Genomic DNA, 26,533 nt, shown 5'->3' on the forward strand with positions numbered 1-26,533 from the left:
TTATGGAACTGTATTTATAGAGAAGCTGATAAAGCATGGATTAGCATTGGATATAAAATCTTTACTGGCTATAGAAAAGACGATTCTACAAAATTAGCCGAGAAATGTAGTAGGAAGTTGGGTATTGATGTGACCCCTAACATGATCACTTCTTCTTTAGATAGTTTAAATCGTTCCATTCATTCCTCTAGTCTAAAGCTGCAGTTATTTAAAATTATCTGTCAACTCTACTATACGCCAGACAGGATTCTTAAATGGGCAAATGGTAATAGTTTTAGTGAACGCACGAAGTGTCCAAAATGTAATTTAAGATCAGCTGATATTACTCACATGCTTTTTACGTGTCCGCAACTTAGTGAATTTTGGAATGGTGTAACTAAAGTTATGTCTTCAAAACTGGCATGTCCAATAGTACTGACATCTGTCGACGTGCTTGTCGGCACTTCTGGGGCGAACAGCTTCCCGTGTGATTTGTTGAATATTTTAATTTCATGCGCTAGACTAATAATAGCTAGGGCCTGGATTCAACATAACCCACCGACGGTTCTGGAATGGTGGAGTCTTGTAAAGGAAATATATAATATGGAACAGGCTTTAGCAACAATAAGGGGTCTCCAAACTAAATTAAAAGTGGAAAGGATTTGGGGAATGTTAATGTCTTAATACTTGTTTATTCTTTTTTTTTTTTTTTTTTTTTGCTATCATATGTCCTTAATGTTCTATGATTTGTGTATTGACTTGCTGAATTTACTTTAAATGTATCAATTATTCTTTACGTTTGTATGAAATGTTTCTTTTTCTTCTGCTTTCTGCTTGTCCCTTTTTGATGCAAATAAAAAAAAAAAAAAAAAAAAGAAATAGGTCTACCCTATATTACTGATACCATTAAAATGGCCCCAATATTACTATGGCTATCAATATGGATAAGAAATTCTGTCCAACCAGCTCATTTTAAAAGATATTATGAAGCTAGATAACGCCTCAACTATCCGCTGGCTAACTTACATGAAACAGTCTTTTATTGCTCTGTGTTTGGAGTGTCTTCATGAACTTACTATTCGTTGTGTAACCTTCCCCAAATCTCGATTAAAATAACTTTTCATAGCCAAAAGTAGACAAGATAGATGGGATAGCAATGAAGCAAAATGTTCAGTAATAACATATCAGGTGATGCCTCCCGTGCTGTTTGGGCCTTCTACCTACCTCTCCTTTATAAACAACACCCAGCATCGATTTATATTGATAAGATTCCAATTACGTTATTTCCTTTTAATGCTGGGTTATCCTCCTTATATAGACTCATTAAACCAGCTCTTGTATGTACTTGCCACGATAAATCAAAATAATCTATCTCCCCCATCTTTTTTTTTTGTTCTCTTTTAAAGTAAAGAGCAAAAAGTTTATTGTTCCATCATTGCAAAAATGTATATACATTGTTATATCTTAGCACTCTCAGTGCTACAACGATTTGAATTGCCCTTTGTATGCTTTATGACTGCGTCATTTTTACAGGCTGCTGTAAATATCAGAAGGGCTGCCACTACAATGATAGCTTAGTGAGAGACAATTAACTTATAGCCCATGGATATAGGTAGAGCTTACTTTTATGTATTTAATGCTTTGCGAATTGATGGCTGCGTTTGGCTAACCAGCTACCCCACCTATATAGCACACTCTTCTTTTATGTAAAAGGCTGTATATCGGCCATTTATTTAAACTGTAATCATATCTGGGTGCGTCATACTGTATAGGAATTTTAAGAAGTTTTTAAAGAAACTTTGTATATTTGGATCGGAATTAATTGTTGTAAAAGAGTTTTATCTATATTTGTATTGCTTTAGAAATCGCATGGGTACTGAACTATAGTAAAAACAATCGCAAGAAATTAAATTGTATGTACTTTTATGCATTTTTAATTTGAAATTAGGTTTGAATTTGATTTGATTGCTGCTAAGCAAAAGATATAAACAATTATATAATATTTTACGAATATGCTTTCAATAAGGTTATATGATTTCATGTAAAAAAAGAAATTCCGCACATGGTGGAGATCGAATGGAAAGGGACAACCTCTAGTTGTTACAAAAATGTAAACTTTTTAGGTTGAGCAAGCTACTCAACATGTTCTCATCTCAAGAGCCCTGATGTAAAAGAGAGGCTCTAAACATATACAACGGCCTTTCCTTTCGGCACTGTTAGCTTATAGCTATATTAAGGCACTCTAATGTCTATAGATCCAGGTAGCTATAGCAAGTGTATAGAAAGAGTGAGGGGAATGATATGCCCTGTTGACCGTGTTGGAGACTTTGTTTATATGACCACCATTAAATAAGGAAACTGGCTAAATCACACTGAATTATATTCATCCTTTTTCTAATTTACTTTATAGGATGCCAGTGCCAACAGAATGTAACTATCCACAGTGCTAGTCTGGTGAGTAGTGTCCTATTTCGTTTTCATTGCTTAAATTTAATTAGTAATTAAAGGGGTCTGTGAGAGGTGCAAAGTGTCTTGATCGTAGTTCTTGGTAACCAGTTGATCGCTGCAGGACAGGCATCATGTGTTCTCTGGTGAAGACAGAAGAGGAGTCTTGCAGTATTTTGTATTTGTTGTTTTTTAGGTATGATGAAACTGGAGGGCACCAAGGCATAGGCCATAACTCCTCATACCACTTGGATGCAGGGGCCATTACAGCACCGACTGGGCGCATAAAAGCACTAGACAGGTCCTGCACAGTGGGAAGCAAGCAGCTAGGACTTCACAGCCCATAATTCCTCACAGTGCCGACAGGGCACAGAGAAGCACCTGACAGCTTCAGCAGCACAGGATGAACCCGTGGCAGACACTAGGCGAAGAGTGGGCCCATCTGTGTCCGTTCTTGGCCGTTTAAGACTGGCTGGGCCACCCCTCTTGTCTCCAGGATTTTGAATACACTCTCTTCTTTAAGGTATTTAAGATCCAGTCTTCCTGTTTACTCCCTTTGTGCAGACAGAGCATAGTTGTGCCCTAAAAGATGATTATTTTCAATGCGTGATTCCCAGGGCCTTCTCATATTTTGATTGACTAATCATGTGCCTCCCATTCTATCTTCGTCCCCTATTTCTTACTGCTGTTTCTTTAGATCTAAACAGAGACATGATGAAAAGGAAAGCTCCCAGCGTGAAGGTGGTTATGAAATCACACGGCTCAAATCTAGACACATTCTTAGCCTGTGCAGTTGGAGATATTAGCAAAGAAATCCAGTGGTAGCTGGTGGGGGGGTTTTAGAAAAAAAGAATATATGACTTACCTGCCGAATGCCGGCCACTGCCTCTCCTCCACCTTCCCTCTGTTCTTGGCTCTCGGCAGCACCCCGGCTCCCGGAAGCCAATCACGATGCTGCTCTCACCAGCATCACAGTAGCATCATGATTAGTCTGAGTGGCCTGTTTGGCCACTCAAGCAGTCCCTGGTACATTTCTCTATCCGGCTGTGCAACAGTACTAGGTGGAGAAATGCTAAGCGCGCATGATGATTTGGCTGGCCCAAGACGGCCGTTCAAACGGTCATGCACATTTATGGTACTCCAACCTCTTCTCCTCCCTCTGATGACAGCCGAGCCCCACCCCACCCTAAAAATAAAATTATAAAGATGATGTGTTATTATCATTAATTTTTCCTTATGCACTGCTCAGAAAGCAGTGGGGTGATGCTCCTCCACTTTACCAAAGGAGCTGCAGCTGAAGAAATTGACCTGGCAGAATGGCGCCATTCATTGGACATAGGTGATCTGCCTCCTCTTTCCACATCGGCTGATATGTGTTCCAATGAGCAGCTGGGTCTGGGGGGGTTTTGTGGCAGAACTTGAATGCAAAGGTGAAGGTACGAATCCCTCTCTGGATGCATAAGGCTTAAAGAGGTTGTACTCTGGTAGACTCTTAGCCAAACTTAAAAGGAAATCAAAGTGTGTCCCTCCTCACCTAGATGCCCCTCTCTCAGCAGTTCTGTTTATTTTTATTTTTTATTTTAGGTTCTTGTAAAGCGCTAACAATCATCCCGGGTAGGATATCACGGCGCTATGCTAGCTAATGTGAAAGTAGCATGGATGGAAGCCTAGTAGGAATTTATTCGGGAAGAGGAAAGAGGAAAGTTTTTAGCTGTTTCCTAAATGTCAGGTGGTCTTCTGTGAGTCGGAGAGCTGTAGGTAGTTCATTCCATTTGGTGGCTGCAATATGGGAGAAAGCGCGCTCGCCCATCCTGGCTCTCTTTACCCTGCAGGTTTTTGCGCGAGCCAAGAATTGAGAGCGGAGGTTCCGCGTGGGAGCATAGAACTGAATCCTATTTCTCAGGATGAGGGGACCAGTTTTGTGAAGTGCTCTATGAGTGATGCACATCATTTTAAAAGATGCTCTTTGCCTCATTGGTAGCCAGTGGAGGTGGCGCAGACAGCTCTTGGCCGAGTCGTATTTCCTTTTCATACAAATGGCCTTGGCTGCTGCGTTCTGTACCATTTGGAGCTTGTTAAAAAGGTACTCGGCCATGCCTACGAACAGAGAGTTGCCATAGTCCAGCCTACTCATCAAGAGTGACTGGACCAGGATCTTTCTGCACTCCAGTGGGATCCAGGGGAAAACTCTTTTAAGCATTTTTAGGATTCCGAAGCCTTTGCCACAAATGGCAGCTACATGAGTCTTCATGGATAGTGCAGTATCCACGGTTATTCCAAGGTTTTTCGCAGTTTGCGACGGGGTTGGTGGAGTGCCCAGCGATTTTGGCCACCAGCTGTCATTCCACAGCTCGGTGTGGCTACCGAACAGAAGAATCTCGGATTTGTCTGCATTGAGTTTTAAGCAATGCTGATGCTTCAATTCGGCCAGCTCAGTAAGACAGTTAAGGAGTCTTTCTTTGGGGTTGTTTTTTTCATCCAGGATGACCGTAAGTTGGGTGTCGTCGGCGTAGGAACAGATTTCTACGCCCCACTTTCTGCCTATTTCTGCCAGGGAAGAAACAAAAATATTGAACAAAGTTGGGCTTAGTGAGGCCCCCTGTGGGACCCCGTATTTGATGTTCCGGCATGGGGACGAGTAGTTACCCATGTGCACCGACTGTGATCTGTCCGACAGGAAAGACCGCAGCCAACCCAATGCTTTGTCCCTTATACCTTTGGATGCTAAGGTTTCCAGAAGCAGGTGGTGGGGGACGGTGTCGAAAGCCGCCGAGAGATCCAACAGTATCAGGGCCGCTATCTTTCCCTGATCGACATGCATCCTGATGTTATTCAGCACTGCTAGGAGAGTAGTTTCTGTGCTGTTATTGGCCCTGAAGCACGTCTGTGTGATGTCCAGCAGATTGTTTGCTTCGAGAAAACTGGCCAGTTGTCTGTTGACCAGTTTCTCTAGGACTTTCGATAGATAGGGAAGTTGGGATAGCATTGCTTGATTCCTGTATTAAAAACTTGGGAGATTTATATGACCATCAGGGGTTTTGTACATTTGAAAGGCTGAAGGTGTGCCATAATCTTACAGACGGGGCCCGGTTTAAGTATTATCAAATTAGAGATTATCTGGTTCGGAAACTAGGACTCACTAATATTTTGGATTCTAATTTATGGAACTGTATTTATAGAGAAGCTGATAAAGCATGGATTAGCATTGGATATAAAATCTTTACTGGCTATAGAAAAGACGATTCTACAAAATTAGCCGAGAAATGTAGTAGGAAGTTGGGTATTGATGTGACCCCTAACATGATCACTTCTTCTTTAGATAGTTTAAATCGTTCCATTCATTCCTCTAGTCTAAAGCTGCAGTTATTTAAAATTATCTGTCAACTCTACTATACGCCAGACAGGATTCTTAAATGGGCAAATGGTAATAGTTTTAGTGAACGCACGAAGTGTCCAAAATGTAATTTAAGATCAGCTGATATTACTCACATGCTTTTTACGTGTCCGCAACTTAGTGAATTTTGGAATGGTGTAACTAAAGTTATGTCTTCAAAACTGGCATGTCCAATAGTACTGACATCTGTCGACGTGCTTGTCGGCACTTCTGGGGCGAACAGCTTCCCGTGTGATTTGTTGAATATTTTAATTTCATGCGCTAGACTAATAATAGCTAGGGCCTGGATTCAACATAACCCACCGACGGTTCTGGAATGGTGGAGTCTTGTAAAGGAAATATATAATATGGAACAGGCTTTAGCAACAATAAGGGGTCTCCAAACTAAATTAAAAGTGGAAAGGATTTGGGGAATGTTAATGTCTTAATACTTGTTTATTCTTTTTTTTTTTTTTTTTTTTTGCTATCATATGTCCTTAATGTTCTATGATTTGTGTATTGACTTGCTGAATTTACTTTAAATGTATCAATTATTCTTTACGTTTGTATGAAATGTTTCTTTTTCTTCTGCTTTCTGCTTGTCCCTTTTTGATGCAAATAAAAAAAAAAAAAAAAAAAAGAAATAGGTCTACCCTATATTACTGATACCATTAAAATGGCCCCAATATTACTATGGCTATCAATATGGATAAGAAATTCTGTCCAACCAGCTCATTTTAAAAGATATTATGAAGCTAGATAACGCCTCAACTATCCGCTGGCTAACTTACATGAAACAGTCTTTTATTGCTCTGTGTTTGGAGTGTCTTCATGAACTTACTATTCGTTGTGTAACCTTCCCCAAATCTCGATTAAAATAACTTTTCATAGCCAAAAGTAGACAAGATAGATGGGATAGCAATGAAGCAAAATGTTCAGTAATAACATATCAGGTGATGCCTCCCGTGCTGTTTGGGCCTTCTACCTACCTCTCCTTTATAAACAACACCCAGCATCGATTTATATTGATAAGATTCCAATTACGTTATTTCCTTTTAATGCTGGGTTATCCTCCTTATATAGACTCATTAAACCAGCTCTTGTATGTACTTGCCACGATAAATCAAAATAATCTATCTCCCCCATCTTTTTTTTTTGTTCTCTTTTAAAGTAAAGAGCAAAAAGTTTATTGTTCCATCATTGCAAAAATGTATATACATTGTTATATCTTAGCACTCTCAGTGCTACAACGATTTGAATTGCCCTTTGTATGCTTTATGACTGCGTCATTTTTACAGGCTGCTGTAAATATCAGAAGGGCTGCCACTACAATGATAGCTTAGTGAGAGACAATTAACTTATAGCCCATGGATATAGGTAGAGCTTACTTTTATGTATTTAATGCTTTGCGAATTGATGGCTGCGTTTGGCTAACCAGCTACCCCACCTATATAGCACACTCTTCTTTTATGTAAAAGGCTGTATATCGGCCATTTATTTAAACTGTAATCATATCTGGGTGCGTCATACTGTATAGGAATTTTAAGAAGTTTTTAAAGAAACTTTGTATATTTGGATCGGAATTAATTGTTGTAAAAGAGTTTTATCTATATTTGTATTGCTTTAGAAATCGCATGGGTACTGAACTATAGTAAAAACAATCGCAAGAAATTAAATTGTATGTACTTTTATGCATTTTTAATTTGAAATTAGGTTTGAATTTGATTTGATTGCTGCTAAGCAAAAGATATAAACAATTATATAATATTTTACGAATATGCTTTCAATAAGGTTATATGATTTCATGTAAAAAAAGAAATTCCGCACATGGTGGAGATCGAATGGAAAGGGACAACCTCTAGTTGTTACAAAAATGTAAACTTTTTAGGTTGAGCAAGCTACTCAACATGTTCTCATCTCAAGAGCCCTGATGTAAAAGAGAGGCTCTAAACATATACAACGGCCTTTCCTTTCGGCACTGTTAGCTTATAGCTATATTAAGGCACTCTAATGTCTATAGATCCAGGTAGCTATAGCAAGTGTATAGAAAGAGTGAGGGGAATGATATGCCCTGTTGACCGTGTTGGAGACTTTGTTTATATGACCACCATTAAATAAGGAAACTGGCTAAATCACACTGAATTATATTCATCCTTTTTCTAATTTACTTTATAGGATGCCAGTGCCAACAGAATGTAACTATCCACAGTGCTAGTCTGGTGAGTAGTGTCCTATTTCGTTTTCATTGCTTAAATTTAATTAGTAATTAAAGGGGTCTGTGAGAGGTGCAAAGTGTCTTGATCGTAGTTCTTGGTAACCAGTTGATCGCTGCAGGACAGGCATCATGTGTTCTCTGGTGAAGACAGAAGAGGAGTCTTGCAGTATTTTGTATTTGTTGTTTTTTAGGTATGATGAAACTGGAGGGCACCAAGGCATAGGCCATAACTCCTCATACCACTTGGATGCAGGGGCCATTACAGCACCGACTGGGCGCATAAAAGCACTAGACAGGTCCTGCACAGTGGGAAGCAAGCAGCTAGGACTTCACAGCCCATAATTCCTCACAGTGCCGACAGGGCACAGAGAAGCACCTGACAGCTTCAGCAGCACAGGATGAACCCGTGGCAGACACTAGGCGAAGAGTGGGCCCATCTGTGTCCGTTCTTGGCCGTTTAAGACTGGCTGGGCCACCCCTCTTGTCTCCAGGATTTTGAATACACTCTCTTCTTTAAGGTATTTAAGATCCAGTCTTCCTGTTTACTCCCTTTGTGCAGACAGAGCATAGTTGTGCCCTAAAAGATGATTATTTTCAATGCGTGATTCCCAGGGCCTTCTCATATTTTGATTGACTAATCATGTGCCTCCCATTCTATCTTCGTCCCCTATTTCTTACTGCTGTTTCTTTAGATCTAAACAGAGACATGATGAAAAGGAAAGCTCCCAGCGTGAAGGTGGTTATGAAATCACACGGCTCAAATCTAGACACATTCTTAGCCTGTGCAGTTGGAGATATTAGCAAAGAAATCCAGTGGTAGCTGGTGGGGGGGTTTTAGAAAAAAAGAATATATGACTTACCTGCCGAATGCCGGCCACTGCCTCTCCTCCACCTTCCCTCTGTTCTTGGCTCTCGGCAGCACCCCGGCTCCCGGAAGCCAATCACGATGCTGCTCTCACCAGCATCACAGTAGCATCATGATTAGTCTGAGTGGCCTGTTTGGCCACTCAAGCAGTCCCTGGTACATTTCTCTATCCGGCTGTGCAACAGTACTAGGTGGAGAAATGCTAAGCGCGCATGATGATTTGGCTGGCCCAAGACGGCCGTTCAAACGGTCATGCACATTTATGGTACTCCAACCTCTTCTCCTCCCTCTGATGACAGCCGAGCCCCACCCCACCCTAAAAATAAAATTATAAAGATGATGTGTTATTATCATTAATTTTTCCTTATGCACTGCTCAGAAAGCAGTGGGGTGATGCTCCTCCACTTTACCAAAGGAGCTGCAGCTGAAGAAATTGACCTGGCAGAATGGCGCCATTCATTGGACATAGGTGATCTGCCTCCTCTTTCCACATCGGCTGATATGTGTTCCAATGAGCAGCTGGGTCTGGGGGGGTTTTGTGGCAGAACTTGAATGCAAAGGTGAAGGTACGAATCCCTCTCTGGATGCATAAGGCTTAAAGAGGTTGTACTCTGGTAGACTCTTAGCCAAACTTAAAAGGAAATCAAAGTGTGTCCCTCCTCACCTAGATGCCCCTCTCTCAGCAGTTCTGTTTATTTTTATTTTTTATTTTAGGTTCTTGTAAAGCGCTAACAATCATCCCGGGTAGGATATCACGGCGCTATGCTAGCTAATGTGAAAGTAGCATGGATGGAAGCCTAGTAGGAATTTATTCGGGAAGAGGAAAGAGGAAAGTTTTTAGCTGTTTCCTAAATGTCAGGTGGTCTTCTGTGAGTCGGAGAGCTGTAGGTAGTTCATTCCATTTGGTGGCTGCAATATGGGAGAAAGCGCGCTCGCCCATCCTGGCTCTCTTTACCCTGCAGGTTTTTGCGCGAGCCAAGAATTGAGAGCGGAGGTTCCGCGTGGGAGCATAGAACTGAATCCTATTTCTCAGGATGAGGGGACCAGTTTTGTGAAGTGCTCTATGAGTGATGCACATCATTTTAAAAGATGCTCTTTGCCTCATTGGTAGCCAGTGGAGGTGGCGCAGACAGCTCTTGGCCGAGTCGTATTTCCTTTTCATACAAATGGCCTTGGCTGCTGCGTTCTGTACCATTTGGAGCTTGTTAAAAAGGTACTCGGCCATGCCTACGAACAGAGAGTTGCCATAGTCCAGCCTACTCATCAAGAGTGACTGGACCAGGATCTTTCTGCACTCCAGTGGGATCCAGGGGAAAACTCTTTTAAGCATTTTTAGGATTCCGAAGCCTTTGCCACAAATGGCAGCTACATGAGTCTTCATGGATAGTGCAGTATCCACGGTTATTCCAAGGTTTTTCGCAGTTTGCGACGGGGTTGGTGGAGTGCCCAGCGATTTTGGCCACCAGCTGTCATTCCACAGCTCGGTGTGGCTACCGAACAGAAGAATCTCGGATTTGTCTGCATTGAGTTTTAAGCAATGCTGATGCTTCAATTCGGCCAGCTCAGTAAGACAGTTAAGGAGTCTTTCTTTGGGGTTGTTTTTTTCATCCAGGATGACCGTAAGTTGGGTGTCGTCGGCGTAGGAACAGATTTCTACGCCCCACTTTCTGCCTATTTCTGCCAGGGAAGAAACAAAAATATTGAACAAAGTTGGGCTTAGTGAGGCCCCCTGTGGGACCCCGTATTTGATGTTCCGGCATGGGGACGAGTAGTTACCCATGTGCACCGACTGTGATCTGTCCGACAGGAAAGACCGCAGCCAACCCAATGCTTTGTCCCTTATACCTTTGGATGCTAAGGTTTCCAGAAGCAGGTGGTGGGGGACGGTGTCGAAAGCCGCCGAGAGATCCAACAGTATCAGGGCCGCTGTCTTTCCCTGATCGACATGCATCCTGATGTTATTCAGCACTGCTAGGAGAGTAGTTTCTGTGCTGTTATTGGCCCTGAAGCACGTCTGTGTGATGTCCAGCAGATTGTTTGCTTCGAGAAAACTGGCCAGTTGTCTGTTGACCAGTTTCTCTAGGACTTTCGATAGATAGGGAAGTTGGGATATGGGCCTATAGTTGGCCGGGTTGTTAATATCCAATCCAGCTTTTTTTATCAGGGGGGTGACTGTGGCGATCTTCCAGCAGGATGGGAACTCTGCAGCCTCTAATGAATGATTTAGTACCTGAGTTACAGCGGGACAGATCAGGGGAATGAGCTTCCGGAAGATATGATGAGGGCAGGGGTCAAGGGGGGAGCCAGATTTGATTTCGAGCATAGCTTTGCCTACTTCCTCTTCGGAGTAAGGGCCAAAGCTAGCACAGCAGGTTTGGGGGGAGGAGGGCTCGGGTTCCAGCAGGCTGATGGTGTTGAGATTAGGGAAGGATGAATAGATCTTGTCAATTTTTTCGCAAAAGAAGGTGTTCATTTTGTCGCAGCCTGTTTGAGTGGGAGTCAAGTTGGCCGAGAGGTTGGGAGGACTGCAGAGCTCTTTTACAATTTTAAAAAGCTCTTTCGAGGAGTCCTTGTTATCTAAGATTCTACTTGAAAAGTAATCTTTTTTCGCCTTTCTGATGGCTTTGGTATATTGTGATAGTTCGTTTTTGTAAGTAGCCCTCGTCTCTTGAGTTTTTGTTAATCTCCACTTGTGTTCGAGCAAGGTACATTTCCTTTTTTGTGCCTTCAGATCTGGCCCGTACCAATTTTCGGACACAGTGCGCCTAGATTTGACATTGCAACAGAGTTTTGAGCAGTACTCCAAGGCTGAAGCTATGTGGCTCTGAAGTCTGTCTGTTGCTTCATCAACACCTGACTCGCCGCTTGGGGGGTGGACAAAGTGTTTCTGAAAGGTTTCAACTTTGAAGTTGGCATAACTTCTCCTATGGGTTGTTACTTGGTTGGAGGACCTGGGGTTTTTTGTGGGTAGGTGAAAGTTGAACTCGACCAGAGAATGGTCCGTCCACAATAGCGGTTTAATAGCAGAGATAGAAATGGAGTTGATATTGGAGAACAGCAGGTCAAGGGTGTGTCCTGCCCTGTGCGTTGGCTGATTAATTTTTTGGTACAGCTGCAGGATCTCCATATTCTCAGTCAATTGTCTGGTGAGGGGGTTGTTACTATCGTCGTAGTGGATGTTGAAGTCTCCTATGAGCAGTATATTTTTGTTCTGAAGGCATATAGGCATGACTTGTGACAGGAGTTGGGTATTAAAATCAGAGGCGCAGCCTGGGGGATTATAGATAATAACACCTCCAAGTATGATGGTGGTGTTGATGGATACCGAGAAAGCCATCGCTTCATGGCTGCTGGCCTGAGTAATTACTTCCTGTCTGCAGGTAAGGGAGTCCTTGAACAATAAAGCAACTCCACCTCCCTTCTTTCTTTCCCTGTTCAGGTTAAGTATTTTATAGTTATCAGGCAGGGCCGTAGCGATGTCCGGGGTATTGTGGTTGTCCAGCCATGTCTCCGTAAAGAAGGCTAGATCTGGTTGGTCACTTTCGAGGGTGTCCCAGATTTCAATGGCATGTTTGGGGAGGGACCTTACATTTAGCAGAATACATTTTAAGGTCACGTTAGGGGTAGTGGGATTACTGGGACCGTGCCAGGGGTCACTCAGCCAGTGGCAATTCCGACAACTAACTGGTCCCATGGTGTTCAAAGGGCCCAGTTGTGCACACATGGCATAGTGTGGTGTGCCAGTGGTGTTTAGTTGCCTTAGTTCACTGCCTGAGTATGTCGTGACGTCAATCCTATGTGGGTCAGGATAACCAGAGGAAGGGCCAGGGGTTTTGGCCCCGTGCCCCGGACTGTCACGGACGGGCACAGACGGGCTTGCCTTTGGCGCGCCTTCGGCGCACTGACGGCGCGCCCGCTGCGCCCGTCCGCTGCGCTTCCGGGGCAGTGGCTCCATTTGTAATGGAAATGGTGGGAGGGTGGGAGGGGCCGAGCAGTCGTCTGCTCACCCTTCTCGTGCCCTCACCTAAGATGGCGGGGGCCCCAGCAGCGATTACTCGGCTGTGGGGGGGAGAGCAGGGGAGCCTCGAGACACCGGCACACCTGAGGTTCTGAGAGGCGGTGGCAGCGGGTCAAAACACAGGTAAATTATCACACTGTAAAATTTGCTAACTCTTAAAATCAGTCAGTAAAAATATACCGAGGTAAAAGCATTAATAATACACAGTTTTAAAAATGCACTCCAGAATAGCGTTTTTGATTAAAATAAAGTGGTCCCAGCTTTCCGCCTCAGGACGATTCTTACCACACCCAAACACACTAGTAGTCAGTGGGGGAGTGAGGATTGTGGCTTTTTGAAGAAAATGGCGGGAGGGTGGGAGGGGCCGAGCAGTCGTCTGCTCGCCCTTCTCGTGCCCTCACCTAAGATGGCGGGGGCCCCAGCAGCGATTATTCGGCTGTGGGGGGAGAGCGGGGGAGCCTCGAGACACCGGCACACCTGAGGTTCTGAGAGGCGGTGGCAGCGGGTCAAAACACAGGTAAATTATCACACTGTAAAATTTGCTAACTCTTAAAATCAGTCAGTAAAAATATACGGGGGTAAAAGCATTAATAATACACAGTTTTAAAAATGCGCTCCAGAATAGCGTTTTTGATTAAAATAAAGTGTTCCTGGCTTTCCGCCTCAGGACGATTCTTACCACACCCAAACACACTAGTAGTCCATGTTTCTTTGTTTAATATGGCCCTGAAAGCACCTGGCAGTCAAAATGTTGCAATTTGGGATCTTTTAATCAATAAGCTCAAAGTTGCATTCAATGAGTGCATTATTAATCCCTTAGTTGACCTGCGAGCCTGAAAGTGGAAATGTCAAAAGTTACAACATCCAACCTAGCAACAGCCACTCTAATTTCTTTTGAGTGTTTGCCACCAGCAACACAGGCATTGTGATTCAGTTTGGCCATGATTCCTAGTACATCTTCAGTTACTACTGTTTCATCATCTAATAGCCCTCAGATGGCTCCTTTAGCAACATCGGGTGTTGCATCCCATACCTAGAACAACTTAATCCTGCACCTACTTGTATTTCTGGTTACAATACTTTGGCTTATTCACACCCTTCTTGTGTGAGTCTCCCATGACTACCACCCGTTTGTCAGGGTTTTAACCAATATGCTGAAGCTAGCTGAGACTGGCTGTATCGACTTCTCAGCTAAAAAATAAGGTTTGCCATTAGCTTACAAAGCAACATTTTGTTAAAGGGGTTTTTGAGCACATTACAACTGACTCATGGCACACTATTGGTAAAATTTCCCTGCATAATAAAATTGCTCCATCTCTCATTCAGTCAAAATGTTTCACAATTAATCTTTTACACCGGACTCCTGATCAGTTATACAAACTGGAACTAAGAGATAATGACAAGTGCTGGAACTGCAAACTTGAGGCTGGCACTCATCAACACTTGTTTTTTGGATGCCACATTAAGCTCATACTGAACATCCATGCAAACATAGGTATCAGCTATTCTCAACACTACCATTTCTCTGACCTTCACTATGGTAACACTAAGCCCTTTGACTTCCCCAACTGATCTGGCCTTAGACTCTACAGATATAGCCTTGGTAGACTTGCTCTTAACCATTGCAGTTAAAGTCATACTTACAGAATGGAAGACCTTTCACAAGCTATCATACCACACCTGGTGGGCTTGGGTCTCTTATCTACGTGGGGCTCATACGTCACTCTTAGGTAAGCATTCCATACCACTAATCTCTAGGCGGGATTTGACGGTGCCTTGATAATTACATGAAACTAGGCTCTCAGGGTTCACTGATACTTTCCACTATTGATTCCTAGGGATCATGCTGGAGTCAGGTGAAAGACTTTCCAACGTATTCCTTGACCTCCTTCCTTCCTTTTCCCCCCTTGGCTTTATATGTATCATAGAAAATGAAGGACGGAGCATTGACAATACAAGCACTCACCCCCAGTCAACTGATCTGGGTTTAATCCATCACTATTCTTAAGCCCACTCTGCCACCCCAGTTCAGACATGGCCATATGCAAATCAGTCTGACCCTGTGCCTCATGGGAACAGTCCAGCCCGAACTGCCAAGCCATGCCTTCCCTGGACCGGGTGTGAGTGTTTGATTGGTTCAGATGCTCCGTCCATCACACCCCCTTTTGTACCGCTTTTGGCCACCATAAGTGTGGCAGGGTGTGCTCAGACGTGAGTCCCTTGCTCACTTTGCCACTGGATTCAAGCAAGCCGGGCTGAAGACGGCTGTAATGGCAGAAACCGGTCCTCGGAAGCTTGTTTCCGGTCCAGGGAAGGCATGGCTTGGCAGTTCGGGCTGGACTGTTCCCATGAGGCACAGGGTCAGACTGATTTGCATATAGCCATGTCTGAACTGGGGTGGCAGAGTGGGCTAAAGAACAGTGATGGATCAAACCCAGATCTTTTGACTGGGTGTGAGTGTTTGATTGGTTCAGATGCTCCGTCCATCACCACCCCCTTTTGTACCGCTTTTGGCCGCCATAAGTGTGGCAGGGTATGCTCAGACGTGAGTCCCTTGCTCACTTTGCCACTGGATTCAAGCAAGCCGGGCTGAAGACGGCTGTCATGCCAGAAACCGGTCCTCGAAAGCTTGTTTCCGGTCCAGGGAAGGCATGGCCTGGCAGTTCGGGCTGGACTGTTCCCATGAGGCACAGGGTCAGACTGATTTGCATATAGCCATGTCTGAACTAGGGTGGCAGAGTGGGCTAAAGAACGGTGATGGATCAAACCCAGATCTTTTGACTGGGTGTGAGTGTTTGATTGGTTCAGATGCTCCGTCCATCACCACCCCCTTTTGTACCGTTTATATGTATCATAGCCGATACACACACTGTTAATTCTCATGGTACTGCTTTACATTATACTTAGTTTTCACTGGTTGTACGGCTATTTTCGTGCTCTTGATCACATTTGTGCTAACTGTTTATATTGCGGACGCATCTCTGCTGTGTCCTTGCTCATCTGTTCCACTTCTTTAACCCTTCCGTACCAGTTTGTTCTATGTATTCAACTGTATTCTCATGCGCATTTTGTATTACCTGGATTTTACCTGTGTTGCATGTATTTCTGAATGTATGCCTCTTTTTTTATTTCTAACTAATAAAACTACTTGAACACAAAAAAGCACACAGATTTTAATATCAGGACTATGAAAGCATCCGTTTTGAGTGAAGAGTTGACAGGTTTGGTCCATCAGTGAAGTTATTTCTTGGTGAGTGTGTCATTATCAACTTTAGACACCCAGGCCAAGCAAGATCCATACTCCCACATTTCCCCTGTAGCCCTTGTTTTTTACAGCCAAGTCACAATCATCCATGCCTTGTCATCTGTTTGTGCGGTAAAAAGGGGTGGCCAGTATTCCCTGTAACAATCGCTTTGAACCCCTAACTGAGCAAAATTATGTGGATTGACATTCATGCCCCTTGGGACTCTCAGTTAGAGCCTTGTGCCTAGTTTGGCAGCATTACACTCCAGTGCACACCCCTCTTCTGGAGAGCGTCAATAGAGACATCCTCAACCTTTCACTCTCCTCTAACAGCAGGATTCACTCTGTCATTGAAACATCCACTTCCACTGATCCCAGTAGTATGGCCATGGATGGTACTGGTCTTGCTTTGAAGATGATTTCCTGGAATGTTGTAGGCATGAAGACCAATGCAGCGGATCAGGGGAGGCTTGCATGCATGCATTAGATTGATTTCATCTTTCTACAAGAAACTGGGTGACTGAACGCAATTATCTGGTCTGGTTTCCATAGCTTTTGTGTCCCTGCAAGAGGTCGGAAATGGGCAGAGCTATGGTTGGACTGGTAATATTTACCCATGTCTCTAATGGGACCATTCTTGTACCAATCAATCATTCTGGTATTCAGATTCTACCGGACTGTCTGTTCTGCCAAAGTAAAAACATTTCTATTGTGAATTTTTACAATGACAAGGGTTGTAATTTAGACACTTGGTTTTCTGCCAAACAGAGTCCATGGGATAGGACCTCTCTAGTGCTAGGTGGCTTAAATGTCATTATTGGAGGGAATTGTAATGCCAACTTATGTTCTAGCATTACTTTATCCTCATCCCTTGATGCATTCAAGGTGGCCTCCATGATTAACTATGCTGATCGCTAGGGTTAATAATTTCATACACATCTGATCAAATTTGGCCTAGCTAACAACTGAAATTGTGGGCAACATTAATGCCCAGCCCCCCGCATTCACTGTCTGGGGCAGAGGCATTGCCATTGATTATATCTTTGTTTCCCTCTCAGTTGGTGAATCTGTGCACTCAGCTACCATCTTGCCTAGTGCCCATGGTGATCAGACCCTATTGAATGTGTTCATTTTCTTTACTATCACACATAAACCTGTCCCAGTAGATGGCCAGAGAACCTTAAACTACAACAGATGGAGGGCTTAGGTTAAGATGGAACTGTGTGAATATTATTGCATTACTTGCTACTGTGGTTAAATTCGATCAAGCACTGTTTTATAATGATCTTCTATCTTTGTACCAGCCTAGTGATTTAATTGTTGTTGCCTTTGTAACATTGAATGCTAAAATAAAAAATCTCTTTTGAGCCCAGCAAAAGCTTGCACATAAAACCAAACTTTATGTGGGCTTCCGAGGACTGTAAGATGGCTAATAAGAGGTTACGGCAGGCTTTAAATCACACTCCCAGGGATATCTGCTTATTAGCTGTCATTAGATCTAGTAAGCTTGCAGCAAGAATGCGCTATGGAACTCTCTAGTGGAGTCAACGCAAGCCAAAGATACCAAAGGCTTTTGGAAAATTATCAATCAGCCATATCCACTGGAAGGACAGATGGATGTTTTAGGGTGCAACGTCTGAGCTGGCCATTGGTGTGCACATTTAGAAATCCATTTATTCATATCTGGGTGCCTCCATCATTGACCACTCTGGAACTCAACCGTGTTCCCTTTTATAATCAGGTTTAGCATCTAGGAAGTGTTTCGGGCGGATGTATGACATTACAACGCATGCTTTTACCACGCATGCCTTTACTTCGCAGTTTTTACAACGCATGCTGTTACAACGTATAGAGCTTAGGGGTGCTGGATAGTGAATAGTTTCATTTACTATTCCAACTCCAGTCCCCGTGGATAGTAGGGAAGGTGTTGGATAGTAAATTAAATCCATTCCCTATCCTAGAGCGCCCCCCAGCGCAATGCGTTGTATTGACATGCATTGTAATAGTTGCGTCGTAAAGGCACTGCGTGGTAAAAGTTGCGTTGTAAAGGATGTTTCCCGTTTCGGGCAATTAGTGCCAGCCCTTCACAGAAAGCCCTGGGCCTGATGGAGACCCTATGGACCTGTACAAGGAGGATCCAGAGCTGTGAGCCCTTATTCTAACCAACGTTTTAAATTGAGCTAACACCAGTAGGCTCCCTAGCCCTTCGCATACTGCTGTAATCACTCCTATGTTCAAAGAGGGTTATAGGCAGGATCCCTGTTGTTACAGACCAATTTCGATTCTAGACTCTATAGTCAAACTCTTAGGGTGAAGTGTGCTGAGCAGGATCAAGAACTGGACCGAAAAGGGAAATGTTATCATCAGCGGCTGCTCCTCCGTTAAGGCAGAGGAGCGTCGCCACTGCTTTCTCAGCAGTGAATAAAGGAAAAGTAAAATGATAATAAAGCATGCTATTATTATTTTATTTTTCCTTACAATGCCTGGTATGCCAATTTCTGAGTGGGCTGAACCATCCTGATTGACAATGCTGAGAGCAGGAGAGCAGAGGACCAGAAAGGCGCGAGGTGGGCATCAGAATCAGTTAAGTCTTTTATTTATTTTTACCCCCTCCCACGGTACTCCAGCATGCGCTCCTCCTGCACTCCCGCCCTACCACTTTTCATTTTTATCGGCCGCCACTGGCTATTCTCCTGTCCAATACGGCTTAAGGGCAGAACTTGGCACCTCAGAACAGTGCCATAGGTTATATCTTGTCTTTATTAAGTACACAAGTGTAAAAGAGGGGGCTCTATAACTCTTCTATAAGAACCTGAACAGCGCCTTCAACAGAGTAAACTATGGAGTATACTTTTAGCTCGAGGGTTAGACCAAGACCAAGAATTGCTTGATTTCCTGAGGGCTCTGCACTGTGGTGTAAGTGCCTCTATAAGGTTTGGATCAGCTGGAGAATTTTCACATTCCTTTGTGCATCAAGGGGTGTTCGGACAAAATATTGAATTAAAAAAATGGAGTAGCATAAATATCATGTCAAGAATATCATGACACATAAATGCCATTGTGTTTAATATTGTTGTCAAAAATATTGTTTTAAGTATTGTATTTAATATCGATGTGTTGAATATCGATGTAGTTAATATTGCTGTTTGGAATATCCTTTTTTAGTGATAAACAGAGCGTGATATATTGTGTTTTTTATTATATTTTTATTTATGGTAATTAATTATTTCTTAAGTAATTAATTTATATGTTTTTTTTAAATTTAATTTGTTATATTTTTCATTTGGTAAAATTATATTTTTTGGAGTTGGATGTTGGGTTTATAGGGGATAAGGATGGGAAAAATTGTTTAAAATAATATATTGGTCTATATAGTGTAATGTTTATTTTTGAATTTTCTGGAGAAAAAAAAGCAGGAGAGGGCTATTGGGTTTATAGGAGATAAGGGTGGGAAGTTATGTAAAGACAAGGATTACTGTGTATTATTTTACGGTTTATTTAAAAAATATATGTCTTTTAGAAAAAAAGTTTAACATTTTAGGAGCAGGATTTTGGGTTTGTAGGGGAAGGGTGGGAAGTATCTAAAAATATATGTTTTAGTGTTTATTTTTGGGTGTGCACTTATTCAATTTAATAACTGAAAGTAAAATAATGTTTTTGAATTGGGTGTAGAATTAATATTGGATTAGGGTGTGGATATTTTTTTAATAATAATCAACATAATTTGAATACATTATTTTAGAATTAAATTTTTTTAATTGTTGTATATTATATATAAAAATAAATGTAAAACAAATTTCAAATAATTGATAAATTATTGTTCTTTATAAAAACAAATAAAACACATTTATTTTCATATCAATAGTGTTATTTGATGAGAAAATATTAATATTACATGTTTAAAAGATCATTTATGATAAGAAGAAAATATTTTTAAAAACATATAATAAAGCACTTTTTGAATGTTGGAGAAATGGAAGAAACACAATAAATTTGAAAAATGTGTATTTAGGTAGAAACAGATATGCAAATATTTTAATATATTATTTAATAGGAACAATATAAAAAATAATATTCAGACTGCTGTTTTTTATGTATATTGAATAAATTAAAACAAATATGTCATTATATGTTGTATGTTTACAAACGTTTTTTTAAACTATATTATTTATAATTACAAATATAATTTTAATTAAAAGTTGATTATGGGCCTTATTACGAGTTTGGCGGTCAGTGAACCACCATACTGGCGGTGGACTGCCTCTAGCTCGGCGGTCTGACCACTGTATTACAAGTTGTGTGGATTGACTTTGCGAATACCACAGCCGAACCGCTGATACTGCCAGCCAACTCAGACCGCAGTGCAAGCTGAATGATCCTGTGAGGCTGTGGGAGGCTCGGACTGCCAATGAAACCGCCGGCCCAAATACGAGTTACTTTACAGCTGGCGTGACCGTGGTTGTCCAACCACCACATATGAGATGGCGGAAAGGGAGGAATTTAAGGCCGAAACTCACCTCCACTTGTTAATTAAAGACAAAAAAGGACGGCTTAGGCTAAAGAAAGGTCGCGCCTGTATCTATCTCTATTATAGATTGCGGAAAACACTCAACTGTTTGTGATCCTACTGCCCAAGAATCACTCCAAACACAAATTCCTTTACACAAGCAAAACAGGAGCATTTGTTATCTAGACAATGTGATTTCCTTAATATTTTCGGCAAAATGTGGCATAATCATCACATGAATTCCTCCACAAAACTCAAATCATACAAAAATTAGATGAGAAAAAGTATATATTAATCCATACATCAAATTCAACTCAAATAAGCTAAACTAATTCTTATTAATACTCGGAGTCACTTTGTCTTGATGAAAATGTCTTCATTTATTTTTATTCGTTGAGGAAACAAACAGACAGCCCAGCCAATGTATTTTCTCCTTGTGGACTTCATCAGGGTTTTAGGGTAACACCAACTTCCTGAAGACTTCTATGTATGACCAGAGCAGTATGACCAAACAAATCTCTCTTTCACACTGGTGGTTGCCAGGTACTCTCACATAATATATTATCCAGATCAATCTGTTTTTGCTTGCTGTCACACTAGGTGCTGCCATTCAAGTTTTGCATCTGCCAAGCTTAAGGGGAACCCCTGGTGGGACCATGGTCCCAGGGGCAGCGTTCAAGCACTAAGGGGACTCCTGGTGGGACGAGGATCACCTCGCATTGATTCACACACTCTGTGGGCGACTTCATATCCCAGAGTGCACCACCATCTTCACCAGCTGCCGCGAGTGAGGGGGAGGCGTGGTCAATGCGCTTATAGCGAAGCCTCTCCCCCGGCGGCGCAGGGACTGTTTTTGCATGCTGTCACACTACCTGATGCCATTCAAGTTTTGCTTATGTCAAGCTTATAGGGAACCCCTGGTGGGACGAGCGTCCCAGGGGCAGCATTCACGCACTAAGGGGACTCCTCGTGGGATGAATGTCCCAGGAGCATTGCCGCGCACCTCGCATTGATCCACACTCTGTGGGGGACTTCATATTCCAGAGTGCACCGCCATCTTTACCAGCTGCCTCAAGTGAGGGGGAGGCGTGGCCAACGCACTTATAGCGCAGCTTAGCCCCCCGCGGTGAGGGACGCGCGCGGGACGCAGCCTGGACAAAGCCCGGACCAAGGGCGGGCCTCTCTGAGCCCGTCCGAGACTGGTAGAGGCTGGGCTGGGCCACCTTATGTACATTTGCTTCTTTTACATTTTGTTTTTGTAGCAAGGGTTCTTCGTAACCTTATTTGAACTGGGGTCATGCCTCCTGTGGGGAAGGGCCCTCTTGTAAGCGTAAGTCAGGGTTGGGAGGGGGAGTTGTGGGAATGCTCGATGCCTTTTTGACCAGGGCGGAATCCGCACTGATCCACGGGATTCAATTAACAGAACATAGGCTATCCTTAGAACCCTCATTACCACCTCCACATTTGAGTGTGATTCCCTAGTCTGTGACACCACACGTAGGTTCACCTCCCACCCCCTCCGCAACGGTCCTAAGCCAGCATATCCTGGGCTCAGATAGTCTATCTGAATCCATATCCTTCCCTATCACTAATCCATGTCCACCAATGGTTATAACCAGGGGTAAGAAAGCAATGCAGGCTGGTAAAGGAGAACCGCCCTTGAAGAAAAAGAAAGGTCGGGGTCCACCTAAGGCTATTTCTCAATCTACAGTTGGGGTTAAACAAAAGGCAGCTCATAGGGGGCACGAAGGATGTAGCCAGCCTACTCCATCTAGTGCGGTAGTTATTAGTCCCCCCATTTCGATTGAGGATTCCCTCTACATTCGCATAATGCAGGGAATAGCCAATCTCCTTGATCCGCTGACTCATAAACTGAGCCAGATAGAGGGCAGACGAAGCAAACTAGAACAGGTCCTATCACATTCCACCTCGACTCCGGCTACAGCCCAGACGGTTCGTGGGTGCGGTGCCGCACAGGGGGGTGGTGGAGATCAGGTAGCAAGAGGGGCTGTTCCTTGAAGCATAAAACCCCATTGATCCTACTCCCTATTCTAGTCATCCGACTTTTATCCCACAGGGGCCCTTCCTCATTAGGCTTGCAACCTGCTTTGAGAGCAATTCAGACATGTTCTCCCAATCGACCGTGCTCCGTCCATCATCCCCTTTGGTATCGCTTTGTTTGCCCTAAGTTGGCAGGGTATGCCCAGATGTGGGTCCCTTGCTCACTTTGCCACTGGATTAAAAAAAAGCCTGGCTGATGAGGGTTATGAACCCGAAACCGGTCCCAGGATGCTTGTTTCCGGTCCAGGGAAGACATGGCTTCGCAGTTCGGGCTGGACTGTTCCCATGAGGCACAGGGTCAGACTGATTTGCATAGGGCCATGTCTGAACTGGGGTGGTGGAGTGAGCTAAAGAATGAAGATGGATTAAACCCAGATCAGTTGGCTGGGGGTGAGTGTTTGATTTGCTCAAACGCTCCGTCCAACATCCCCTTTGGTATCGCTTCAATCGACCGTGCCCAGCAGGTACTTAAAATGGGCAAACTTTTTTACAGCTTACCCCTGATGCCACCCCCTATACTATAGTTTTAGGCAATGTCCCTAGGTTAGCGCCACAGGTATCTGAAGACTGACCAGCACTAAGAAACAAGGCTTTACACTTACGGAGTCTAAGGACGGGGTTTAAAAATCAACTGTTTATCAAATTCAAAATGGTACGTAGAGTTTCATGGATAGGGAAGTCGCACAAGTCTCTCAGGGGTGATTGTGTGGTTCTAAGTTTTGGATCCCCTGGAATGGTTAAGCAAATCTTGGAGAGGTCGGGGAATGTCGCTGTTAGAGATGACATCTCTGTCCTTCCTTTGGGGTATTTTTACCGCCCACGGTTACACCCTGTTATGATGGAAGTATATGACCTCTCCAAACATACGGCCATTCTAACTACCCTATCCCCCTCAATAATCGATGTAATGCCCTGGCTTCACTCGAAGATATCGACTGACTCCCAGCCTCTGATTGTATTGTCCCAGCTTGGTTTAATTTTCCTGGGGTCCCAAAGGGTTACAGATATGGTTCCCCCTCTCATACTACATCTGATTTCCCCAATAGTTCGAGTGTGATTTCTATAGGGGGGGGATGATTCGTGCAACAAACCGGGACACCTCGGGAGAGCTCACACCACTCTAGTGAGACAGAGAAGGTAAGTGCAGACAGACATGGTCCTTCTACACCCACTCGGCCATATTACAAATCAACGCCCACAGGGTCTTGGCACACAGGTGGAGGAGACAGCTATGCCCCCCTCTCCCTCAGGAAGTATTCCGCAAGGTGATCATAAGTCTGTTATGAAAGTAGGTTCCTGGAACATTGCAGGACTCTTATCCAAAACCGTATCGGTGAATGGGCTGGGTTTGTTGAACACTTTGATCTTTGGGCATTCCAGAAGACCTGGTCTACTGATCAGGTCCACCACCTTGGGTTTTTAAACTTCTCTAAGCCCGCGTTAGGTGGGCGGAAAGGCAGACCCTCTGGTGGTCTCACTTGTTGGGTGGGACAGCAAATTGGAATAAGGGTTGAGGAGGTCTCGATCGACAGTCCAGAGACCTTGACACCTTGGTAATTATTGTGTATGCCAGAGGCCAACAGGGAGGGAGGCGATCCGAGACTGTTGACCACCTTGACAGTTTTTTAGATAATCAGAGGGATGGGTGCAACCTGTTAATCATGGGGGACTTTAATTGCACCTTTGAACCGTTGGATTTAGAGGATGGTAAGTTAAATCCAGATGAGGATATGTAGTGGAATATTCCGACCCTAGATTTGTGCCCAATTAAAAAATGGACAGGAGCAGCCCTGCAACTAAAGGGGTTGTGTCTGGGAAGGGGTGTGCGAGCCGTAAATGGGAGGACCGATTCGCATAGGAAGGGTGTGCACAACTTCCGCAATGGTATTAGAAGTAGCAGCATTGATTTTATTCTTCTTAATGTTGAATCATGGCATTCCCTAAGTGATATGAGAGTCCAGGAATGCTTGGAAAGCGATCATGACCCGCTGATTCTGACAATAAAGGCCCTGACTTTACAGGACCCCTCTAAAAAGTTGGTAGGTGAACTCCCTCCTGCAGTATCATTATGAAATGACATGAGGAGAGTAAGATGGACTAGGCCTATTGATAATGAAGGGGATCTAGGTGCTCTAGTGGTTCACTCAATATCTTGCCTTCAAAGCTGCACTACACAGGTGGATATTGATTTAATAGCTCCGCATGTCCACTGAAATCTGTTTTCTAATCTTAAAACCTTTTTCGTCAAGACTTGTCAGGTAGAGGCAACAAAAGCCTCCTGGTATAACAAAAACTGTAGAGAGGCATATTGTTTATTGTCAAGGGCCATCAGATCCAAATGATATGGGAGAAGTCAAATATGCCAGGGCAAATTCTAAGGCAACACAAATTAAAGCTAAAAAAGAGTGGGATGACAACTGCTTGAACGACCTTCTTCTAGCAAGTAAAGAGAAGTGTATGACAAACTTCTGGCAGTTAGTGAAATGGGGGAGTGACGGGACACCCTTTAAACCAATTAACCATGTCCTGCTGGAACAGTGGGCACAGTACTTTATGGCCCAGTTCTCCACCACTAATAATAATCTGGACAAATTTAAAATATCCACTCATATTCCTATTTTGTTATTTAGCAACTCTGAGGTTGAGACAGTCCTCTCTCTTATTCTGAGAGGTAGGACCCCGGGACCCGACTGTGTGCCAGCGGATTTATTTGCCCACGACAAGGCCAATTGGGTGGTTTATATTACCTATCTGGCCAACTCTATTGCTAGCGGTGCGTGTATCCCTGACACGTAGTCCGGTGCAGTCATTATACCGGTTTATAAAAAAAGGGGATTGAGCACTACCAGGCAACTACAGGCCTATCAGCCTGATAGATTCTATACAGAAAAGTGTTGCCAGGTTAGTTCTAAGTCGGATCCAACTGTGGATAGAGGATTCTAAGATACTATCACCCCTGCAGGCAGGTTTCCACCCCATACCAGTACAGTTGACAGGTGCTGAGGTAGGTGATGATTTATTGGAGGGTTGTTATCGTAGGTGGGGGCACGCTGTATGCAGCATTTATTGATTTAAAGTCTGCTTTCGACTTGGTCCCAAGAAACAAAATGTGGAGAGCCTTTTTAGAAGTTGGGGATGCCACTGGAGCTGCTTGCGATGTTAGTTAAACTCCATGACTCTAACCACGCCCAGGTTAGATGGGGTACACACGGAGAGGTTACAGATACATTTCTGGTGACAAAGGGCGTGCGTCAAGGATGCTTTCTCGCGCCTACCTTGTTTTCCCTATTTATAGACAGGGTAGTGCAATATTATTCCAAATGCCCCACTGATGCACCAACCCTTGGGGGCTTGAAATTTCCCCTACTCATGTTTGCGGATGACACTCTGATTTTATCCAAGACTTAATCCGGGTTACAGGTGGCTCTGTCCCGTTTTGAGGAGTTTTGCCGGGATCATGAGTTGTCGGTTAATGTGGACAAGACAAAATGTATGGTTCTCCACTAATCTAAAGCTATAAAGGCCAAAGTGTACATGAATGATGTTGTTCTAGAGCAGACTGACGTGTTTACCTACCTGGGGATAACCTCAAATGGGAAGCTGCATTGGAAGCCTCAAATCGACATGCTTGTTTTGAAGCATGCACAGCTTGCTGGGTCCCTCCTTAAAGAACATAGGCTTTCATTAACCAAACCTATAGCCCCTACCCTTAAAATATATAATACCAAAGTGGTAAGCGCTATCTTATATGGTGCGGAATTATGGGGCCACGAGGACACAGCACCCTTGGCTACCGCCCAAAATAAATTTATGAGAGCGTGAACAG

The sequence above is a fragment of the Lissotriton helveticus genome, chromosome 11 (assembly GCF_964261635.1).
Source record: "Lissotriton helveticus chromosome 11, aLisHel1.1, whole genome shotgun sequence".
Lineage (NCBI taxonomy): Eukaryota > Metazoa > Chordata > Amphibia > Caudata > Salamandridae > Lissotriton > Lissotriton helveticus.